This window comes from Ambystoma mexicanum, chromosome 2p (assembly GCF_040938575.1).
Source record: "Ambystoma mexicanum isolate Mex_15411 chromosome 2p, UKY_AmexF1_1, whole genome shotgun sequence".
NCBI classification, from domain to species: Eukaryota; Metazoa; Chordata; class Amphibia; order Caudata; family Ambystomatidae; genus Ambystoma; species Ambystoma mexicanum.
Window position 1 is genome coordinate 1,385,271,202 of NC_090923.1, and position 10,375 is coordinate 1,385,281,576.

A 10,375-nucleotide genomic window follows, 5' to 3' on the forward strand; every position below is an offset into this window, starting at 1 on the left:
CTGCACTGCCATCAAATGCCTGGTGTTCGCCACAGCCTGTTCCCCTGTATGTTCCTGGGCAGGCTCAGTGACCACCTCATCTGCCGTGGTGCAGACTTCCACCTCCAAAAGGGACACAGGCACATCCGAGATCAGGGGTAGTGGGTACCGATCTTTGAGGGTGGATTGATTTAAGCCACGATAGTCGAGGCAAGGTCTGAGTTCCTTAGTGTCCTGCTTGGGAACAAAGAACAATGAAGCACCCGTTGGAGATTTTGAAGGTCTTATGGTGCCGTTTTCAAGGTTGGTATCCAGGTATTCTCTGAGGACCTTTTTCTCAGGTTCGGAAAGAATGAACATTCTGCCAAAAGGAATCACTGCTGAGTGATCTGTATCTATGGCCCAGTCTTCAGGTCTGTGAGGGGGTAAGGCCTGGACTATGGCAGTTGAAAATACATCAGCATATCCCTGATAGGCCTCTGGGACTTGTATGATATTTGAAACCATGAGTGGTGTTTGCAGGTCTCTTGGTGGTTCTTTAAGGGGTGTCGAGGAGGGATCCAGGATTAGACAATGGGACATACAAAACTCTGAGCCTGGGAATAGTGATCCTGCTTTCCAATTGATATACGGATTGTGCTTCTGTAACCAGGGCATACCCAATACCATGGGGTAATGGGCTGACTTAATGATGTCGAATGTAATCCGCTCTTGGTGATGGTTTATGGAAAGTTGGATCTCTTTTGTCTGCAGGCTTATGGGTCCTGAAGAGAGGGGTCTTCCGGCGATTGCTTCCACCGGCTGCATGGTGCTTCGTGTCTCGTACGGAATATGATGACTAACAACCCAGTCTTGATCAATGAAAATTCCCATAGCTCCGCAGTCCACCAAGGCCAGAATGGGATAGGTCTTATTCTTGAAGGGTGACAGGAAGGCTTGTAGAATCACCAAATTGTTTTGTCCAGGAGAGTTCAAGGATGGAATTGATGTGGAGCAAACATCTCTCTCCCAAAGCTCTGCTCCATCTAGGATCGGGAGCTGGCGTTTCCCGAACGCCGAGGAGGGGCCAGAGGACACTCCCTAACCAGGTGTTTGTCTGAGGCACAATACATGCACAACCCCGTATGAATCCTTCTCATTCTTTCTTGCGGGGATATAGGTCCACGGAAGGCTCCTATCTGCATGGGTTCTGGTTCAGAGATTGAGCCTGGGTTAGTGTCCGCCTTGGTGGTACTCTCAAAGGACGGATTCGGAGGATTAGCTTTGGATTTCTTCTTCTCTGCCTTTCTTTCCTGGGTACGAAAATCTATTTGCATGGCAAGGTCCATTAGTGCCTGGAATGAGTTTGGGCGAGCCACTCTGGCCAACTCATCCTTAATCTCCTCATTCAGTCCTCTACTGAAAAGGGTAAAACTCGCCTCCGGGGACCAATCAGCTTCCTTGACTAACTGCTTGAATCGGGTACCATAGGTGAGCACATCCTGGGATCCTTGCTGAAAGTCTAACAGGCGTTCCTGGGCACTATAGACCTGTTCTGGGCGGTCAAACATGTTCTTAAGGGCCTGTATGAAGCCACCATAGTCATCTAGAAGAACGTTGCCAGAATTAACGAGGGGCGTAGCCCAGGTTAAGGCGTTTCCTGAAAGGTGGGAAATTATGAAGCCCACTTTAGCCCTGGCAGTTGAAAAGTAGTAGGGCTTAAAAGTAAAGTGAACCAAACATGAATCCAGGAATCCTCGAAGGGTTTTGGTGAGCTATCATATTTGTCCACTATACCGCCCAGCAATACACTTTCTTTTGTGGCAGAATCGCGGGATAGAACTAGTTGTTTGAGAGCGGCGTTTTCTGCCTTTAGATTCTGCACCTCGGTTGATAGTTCTTGCATGCCACGCATCAGGTCCTGGACGGCCGCTTCCATGTCCATATCGAGTTCGGTCGGGTGGTGTCTCAAACTGTCAAGGAGATCCCCCCTTCTCACCTGAGTTCGATCTTTGCTGGATTTCTTGATCGATGCCTTCTTGCGTACTGCTCGAGTCTTGAATAAGGCTGCACAAGTCTCTTCCGACTCCAGCGTGCATTCAAGTACCGGGAAGCAGGGGTCCAGGAATCCAGGAAATAACAGGGTGCACAACTAGCACACGAGTCCAGGAATCAAGAAAGGAAGGAAAGGGACTAGATTTGGGTTAGAGTGGAAGAAGCAAGGGAAACAATACCGCGAGCTACGGAGCACACGTCTGGTCGCTACTTCACAATAGCATTGAGACGCGCGGGCCCGAAAGGGCGTGGCATTTTTGGGAACGTACTACGTCCGCCGTGAAGGCTGGTGCGAGGCGTGTCACGTGATACGGCCATGTTGGGAGAAACAATGAATGCAAGCCCCGCCATGACAAGGACCAGGAAGTCCAGAAGGGGCGCGTTCTGTGGGTCATGACACAAGACAGCAACAAACAGGTGTCTCCACTTCATGCACGAGGCAGCAGTGACAAAATCAGATGAAGGGCCTATGCGTGTAAATTCCGCACCGCAGGCAGCGCACATATGCACATAACTCTGTAAATAACATGCTCATGCGAGCATCCAACCTGCATATACCTTCCTGGGTGTGCACGGAGGCAGTGATATATAGGAGTATCCACGTGGACTTGGAGGCAGCAATATTTAAGGGGTACCACGCAGATTTCCTGCCATGCGCAGAGGCTGTGTAATTTAGGGGGTACCACACAGATTTGCAGGTAGCAATATTTTCGTGTGCCTTGCTGTGAACACAGCTTTCACCATGACTGAGGGGGCTTCACGAAGAGGACGGGGAAAAGGGCAGAAGAAAGGTCAACCTGCTAAACATGGTGGTGAGCCTGCAGGTGCCCCAGTACCACCAAGGCCCACTAGGGGTAAGGGGGCCCAGCCCGCAAAGCAGGCACAGGCAGAACCCCACGAAGATCCACAGGTGAAGTAGAACGGGCAGCCAAGGAGGAGGCGCTTAACCGATGAGGAACTAACACTCATCACTGATTACGTCGACCAACACCATATTATAATATAGTGCCAGCTGAACTATGTGCAGCCTCCCCGTTTACTTGCAAGAGGAACTGGGCCCTGGAAATCCCCTGGCCCAAGAATGGGAGACTAAGCCATAGAACGAAGTTCACTGTCTTTATTAACAGTTAATTGACAGGGATTGCAACATGAACAAGGCAAAATTCTTCATGAGCTCTCAGTCTCTAGGCACATGTCATCCCGTTTTGTCAACTAGTAACATCAGTAAAACAAAATTACATCCCAAAACCTAACAGGGTAAGGGATTGATTAATTAGGTGAACTATATATGTAATCCATAAGGGATTAGTATGATCATTGGGTAAGCCATATATGGTGGCTCCTCTTGAGACCACCTCCATGTGTTACAAATACAAAGTTACAGGTTAGTATAAAAATTATTGGCCGGTGCAACATAGTGTGTACTTAGCGTTGAAGGTGCTTAGGGATTGGACAGAAATGGTCTTCTCAGCCTTGGAGTTTTGGACAATTACCAGGCTAACTGAAACAATTCAACGTAGTGTGAACGAGCCTGAAGGTGCTGCATCTTCCCAATAAATTAACATCTCCGATCTCCTAGGCCCTGAGGCAGAACATTCAGCTGTGAACCTTTATTAGTTATGTATCTTCCTGCCTGTGGTTTGTGGGAACAGTCTTCTCCATCTGCCTTGAATGAATGGGCTCTGTCTCATAGATTCAGTACACGTGTGTAGGCACCACAACATGGAGCTCTCCTGCTTGAAATTAAGAGGAGTTTTGACTGTGTCCTTCGCAGGTGTCCTATCTCCTCTGTTAACTGGAAACTTTCCTTCCCTACTTGTCCTTGACGAGGCTGTGCACTGCGTCTGCACTGTGAGTATTGTCTGCATGCTTCAGCAGAATCAGCCTGTGAGCCTTTCCCTGTATTCTGAAGTTTGTCTTGCTTTTCCCATTCACTCCAATGTACCTAAAGCTTCAATCTTTATTTGCATGGCCAAGCCGCTCATATGTGTTCTTAGACATCTTGCAGGTTCCACGTAGGAAAAGGTTTACGTGTGTCAGCCCTCTAACTATGTGAGTCATAAGCATTTGCTTAATGTCTATGATAAATAAACTAAAGTGTTTGTGTAGCTTTGTGCAGAGATGACTGTGTACTTCATGTCTAATGCATCTATGTCATGATGTCCATCGTTACCTCTAAGAAAGGTAATCTCCCTCAATTTTTGTTGAAGGGGGGTCGGTATCTCGGAACGGGAGAACAAAACTAGATACACTATACAAAAGTGAGACTACTGACTACCCCGCTCAATGTCAAAGCAGGCTAGGTGTGGTGATATATGATGTTATCTTAATTGTTAAGTTTCACCTTACAAATCGGTGAAACAATCCAAAGTTGGTTTAAATATTAAATACTACCATGTGTGACAACTGCCACAACCTATTGAACGAAACTGAACCATTTTGCTTTTACATACTCAAAAATACAATAGAAATCATCATTCATAAATGAGTCCATATTAATTTATTTTTAAGACCAATTTAGAAAAGTTAAAAAGGGGGGAGAGAGCAAAAAAGCACATGTATATGACAAATCAACACTACATGATCTACTCAATCTCTTCTTAAAAACAGTAACATCTGTGAGGGGTTAGTTGAATTAATGAAAAACTAACTCACTACTTCACTTAAGCAGTATAAAGGTACAAGACTTTAGTAATTCAAGAGTCTGTTGTCAGGTGTCGACATGTTTCGGCCCTTCTGGAGATAAAAACACTATCTCTATTGTCTATACACCGAATGGTTTTTCATGGCCTTCTTCAGGACAGAAAATTTCTTTTAGGTGAGATGGAAAACCTCTTTCATATACCCCATAACAGGTTTAGCACAATCTAAAAATAAACATACAAAGTTGTAAACGACAATGGTTCATTCATTCAAAAAAATATATATACATGTTATGTAGCATACATTATACTTCTACTAATGATCACACACTTACACTTCTGCCCAAATGGGGCACATCAGTCAAAATATATCACCAAGCCTTTACTTACATCCTGGATGGACATGAGCTCAAAAACCGTCTCACTCGTAGCCGTGACAGGTCATTTTTTCTTATTTCTTTTCGCCGGGTATTCACAGATCAACCCTGGTTTATTCACGAATCCCAGCCTGTATTGGGAACCTGAATTTTATCACACACAAGGGAAATACATCTCCTTATTTACTTTGCCATAAATCACTTGTTTTAGACAAAATTAATAATTTCACTTAGAATGGCCACTCAGTCTCAGTTATTTCATAATTATTTAATAGTTACTGCGACACATCAAATTACGGCACTCATACTTATTCATAACTATACTCCATTTTAATCTTATGCCATCTATCATGATTGTTAGAATCAACATTCAGAAACAGACATATTGCTGGCACTGGCACCCACATTAGATCACTCACTTGAGTCTGCTATGGTGTTTTAGATCTGTTGCCCAGCAGTATTTTATGGGAAAGGTGCTACGATCGATCGCAGGTTTTTTCCTTTTCAAACGCCAGGTAATCACGTATCAGGGTCCGCCTCAAGAAGATAACCTACCAAATTGTAGGAAAACAAGGCCTTTGTATATTCCGTTTTGCATCATAAACATGAGCTCTTTCACAGAACATATTCATGAAAATACATTTATGACAAACGTTTATGAAAACGCTGGCTAAATGATCCTCTTAAATCAGGGAGCATCACTAGCTCAGGGAACTTCCTTCTTTTCCCACTTTCCCTCACAAAAGGAAAACGTGTCTGTAGTTCGTGCGTATGCATACTCGTGGGTTGACTCCCCACTACACATATTTAACTTCTGAGAGCGGGCTTGCACAACACAACACGAGCTTGAAATTTAAGGGCGGCTTTCCATTGCGCGTATTTCGCTTATAAAAACAAACTAGCACAACACAGCTCGAGCTCGCGGTGCAGGGGTGGCTCTTCACAACATATTTTTAACTAATGAGGATGAACTAGCATAATACAACATGAGCTCGCAATGTTAGGGCGGCTTACCTTATTTTACAGTCCCTTCGGTGGCGTCATAGAAGAAACGCCCGATCGGTCGCATTCTCGCGTTCGAGTGCCGGCTGATCTTTTTAAACCTAATTTCAGTGGTCATGTGATCAATCACATGAGCGGTAAGGGTTTTCCCAATTTTTAAAGGGGCAGCGATTTACATATCGTACACCGTGTACAAATATAAACAATGATGCAAAGAACCATGCACAAAGAAATTTGTGCTTTTGCATCCCGAAATATCATTCTTTTATGTCATGGGAATGCCACAAAACCATCACCAGATGATGTAATTGGTGTTTTTTAATGCCCTCGCTTAGTGCCGTGTCATAAATTGGTGTGAGGCACCTTTGTAACTAAAAAAACCCTGGTGAGCGAGAGGAAAAAGAGAGAAACTCCTAAATCTCTTCAGGATGTTACCCGACCTCATTTCATTAAACATGTGGTTGGGTGGTGCCCACTCCTCATGAGAAGATAATGAGGGAATTCCAATCAATGGCTGTATTTAGACCTGTGGTGACTGTGTTAAGAGAATAGATCCATCGTTGTTCGCTTAAACTCAAGAGCATTTCTCTTTTCCCGCCTCTTTCAGTTGCAGAGATGGTTTGTAACACGAACCAAAAAATATCGGTGTATTTATGTTTTTTCAGTTCATAATGTGCCACTAAGGGTTTATTGGCTACCTTATTCTTCAAACAGGATTTGTGTTCACAAATGCGTTGTTTTATGCACCTTTTAGTTTTTCCTATATAAATCAAATTACATGGGCACTTAATTCCATAAATTACCCATTATGATCCGCAGTTGAAAAAAGTGCGGAACACACCAATCTTTTCCATTAAGGTCGATCGATTTTGAATTACTTGTAAATGGACAAGCTACACATCTGCCACATTTAAAGTGGCCAATGACCGGTGGAAAGTGCCACAGGGTGGTTTGATTAGGTCTCACCTCTTTTTTAGGGTAGGTGTGGACTACCAAATCTCTAACGTTCTTTTGTCTCTTAAATGCAAAACGTGGTGTAATGGGTTCTAAGTCTGGGGTTTGTAAGATATGCCAGTTCTTTTTTATACTCCTTCTGAGTTTGTTACTAATGGGGCTAAACATTGTCACGGATGTCATTTTTTCTTGTTGCACCTTGGGTTCTGGATGTAGACATCTATCTCTATTCGAGTGTTTCGCTCGCTTGAAGGCAGCATGCACTATTTCTTTAGGGTAGCCTCTTGTTTTTAACCTCGCTTTCAGATCTTTGCCTTCTTTTACATAATCCGTCATATCCGAACAGTTTCTCCTAATACGCAAGAATTGCCCAATTGGGAGTATTTCTCACAGAGCCAAAGGATGGAAGCTGTTAAATTGGAGTAGAGTGTTCTTATCTGTAGATTTTCGAAACAGAGTGGTGGACAGCTGACCACTGTCGGATTTCCGGATTAGTAAATCGAGGAGAGGAATTAAGTGCCCATTTAATTTGATTTATATAGGAAAAACTAAAAGGTGAAATTAAATGCGCCCTGCTCTTGTGCTGGTACCAGGCTTTCCAGCACAGGAGTGGGGTGCATTTAATAACAATACAGCACTGGTGCTTTCGCATTGGCACCCTACTGAATTGATAACCTCCCTGCCCCAGCGCATGAGCGCAGTGGTTTTCATTAGAATAGGGCGCTGGTGGATAAGCATTGGCGCCCTATTCCAGTGATCAACTCCCTGCTCTAGTGTGGGAGCGGTTAGTTAAAAAATGTGCAGGGTGGGGTGCCACCTTTTTGTTTCACTGCCCGGGGCACTGCCTCCACTAAGGTTGGCCCTCGGTAGGAACATTGTGTCTCTACTCATTATACATTGTGGGTGACGGAGTACAGTGACTGCATTGCCCATACAATGACAATAGAAAGGCATTATCTGTTGTCTATTTCCCAGTCATTATTTAAACAGCCGAATTCTAAGCTCGGTTTGAAAACTCCTGTGGGAAATCAATGCCTGCTTGGAGTGGCTGTGCATGAAGATCGAAACACAGAAATAGCTGCAGCTGGGCCTTATATCCCCATAAAAGCCTTCCTACTTATATATATTTTCAAGGAAAAACCCTCTGTTGCAGGGAAGGTGAGCAATACATTGTAACAAAACCTTTGAAATTCAAGGAAAAAACTTTAATTGGAGGGACGTTAAGGTGAGAACTTAATGCAACAAAACCCCTCAAATTCAGCTAAAGCCACCTTAACTTTGCACCCCCTGTTGCACAGCTTATGACCACATTGATGGCATAACAGACGGCATCACTGATGACATCACTGGTGACATCAATAATTACATCATATATTACATACACAAGAGCCAAGGTATTACACAATTGGATACTATTTAAAGATTACTTTTACTTTGTACATTATGTATTTTATTTCTATTTTAACATATTAATCACTGACAAAAGACACACAGAAAGAAATATACATCTATGTGCATGTTTTCAAACAAATGTTGAAATTTGAAACTTAATTTCTTTTCTAAAATATATATATTTAGAGGAATAATTACTTTTTTTCAATACCCATGTATGCAAATCTCATGTCCTTTAGAAAATTATATGTGTATGGTGCACTGCAGAGCAGCCTACAACATGACCGCATTTCGTTGAGCCTCCGTGACCGTCTATGCTCATTTGGCTTGCCCGCAATCCAAAAGGAGCACCCGCCGAGCCTAAAATACATTTTCAATGCTGGAAACCTTGCAGCACCCACTGGGGGAGTGTGTGAAGTCTGTGTGGCTGCACACTGCAGAAATCGCCATCGGAGACTGCACTGCCATGTGGACCGAAAAAGAGGGTGCAGCGGCAGCCTGAAACATAAGCGAGGCCGCGCCACATCATAGCTACAGGAGGCACCTGCATTGGGAGACGGTGAGAGAGTGGACCATCTCTGTGTGCGGCGCAGCGTCAGCTGTTGCGGGAGGATTCCCAGACAAGTACTTCCGCTGACCATTGCATGTGTGAGCTGAGCGGCAGGCTTGAAAGGGCAGAACAACCTAGCGCCCAAGGGGCAGACTCCCTGAAAGGTGCGTTGGCTCATGCCACATGTATCAACTGAGCGGCCGGCCTTGTGCAGGATCCTCAGACTGATGCTGCTTGAGAGGCAGGGTAGCCTTACCCAGTGCCAGAACAGACTGTGAGTTGTTGCTGCCTGTGTCATTGTGTGCAGTGACACTGCTGCCACGCTGCTGCTACTTTGGCCCTAGGGTTGGTGCCTTCCAGCAGCTGCACGCCCAGTCTGAAGGCTGTTGGGAGTCAGGGGGCTCTTGAAAGATTGTGGATGTGCCCACCCCGGATACAATATACCTACACAGTGGGGGGGCTCAATGCGCGGCCAGACGTCGAGCTGCTGGTGGTGCTATTTGACACTTTAAGTCTGTATATTTTCCTTTTTTAATTATTCTTAGCCCCGCCGCGCTCCAAGCTCAGTTTGAGAGAATACTGTGCGCTGCTGTTCTTGATTCCCTGGGGGTGTAGGTCAGCGGATCCAGCGCGTGATGCACTAAAGACCTAGCACAACAGAAGCCGAAATCCTTTCAGTTGTGCCCATTTGCAGTGCAGTGGTGGTTCTGGCTGTTCCTCCACCAAGGGTAGTGGGGATTGTGGAGGGATTAATGGCTGGCCTGCCCACTCCCCTGTTGTCTGTCACTGTCTGCTCTCATGCGACTTCTGCTATGACAAAGGACGGGGGCCCTCAGAAGAAGCAATCCAATGTGCACACCAGTATAATCGGCACAGAGCTCAACGTCTCCTTAAGTGAATGAGCAAGCAGGGCAGCAAGACCGAGACACCCCACAAATCTTATGCAGATCATGGAGAGCATGCAAGCCTGGTTTGCCACTATGACTGACAAATTAGATGGCATAACTACTAACATCAGCACCCTAAATGGCAAGACGGAAAAGGTGTGCTCCATAGTGACGGAAGCAGAGTCACACATTGGGGTGGCGGAAGATGATATTGCAACTCTAAAATCTCTAGTGACAGGAATGGACAAGAGCACTGAATAGAACCCATATGAAATTTGATGACCTGGAATCCAGGGCCAGGAGGAATAACGTCTGCATAGTGGGACTTCCAGAGGGCTTTGGCCGTGGCCCCAATGAGGAGGAGATGGAGGCTCTCCTCAAAGAGTTGCTTACACACCAAAGAGCACATAGAATGCCACTGACAAGACCAAATCCCGGGTCCCCTCCTTGGCCCATCATTGTGAGGCTCCTGAACTAGAGAGATCAGGACACTGTACTGCGACTGGCTGGGGGAAAAGGCCCCCTGCGATAAGAGGACACCACAATTATATCTTCCTG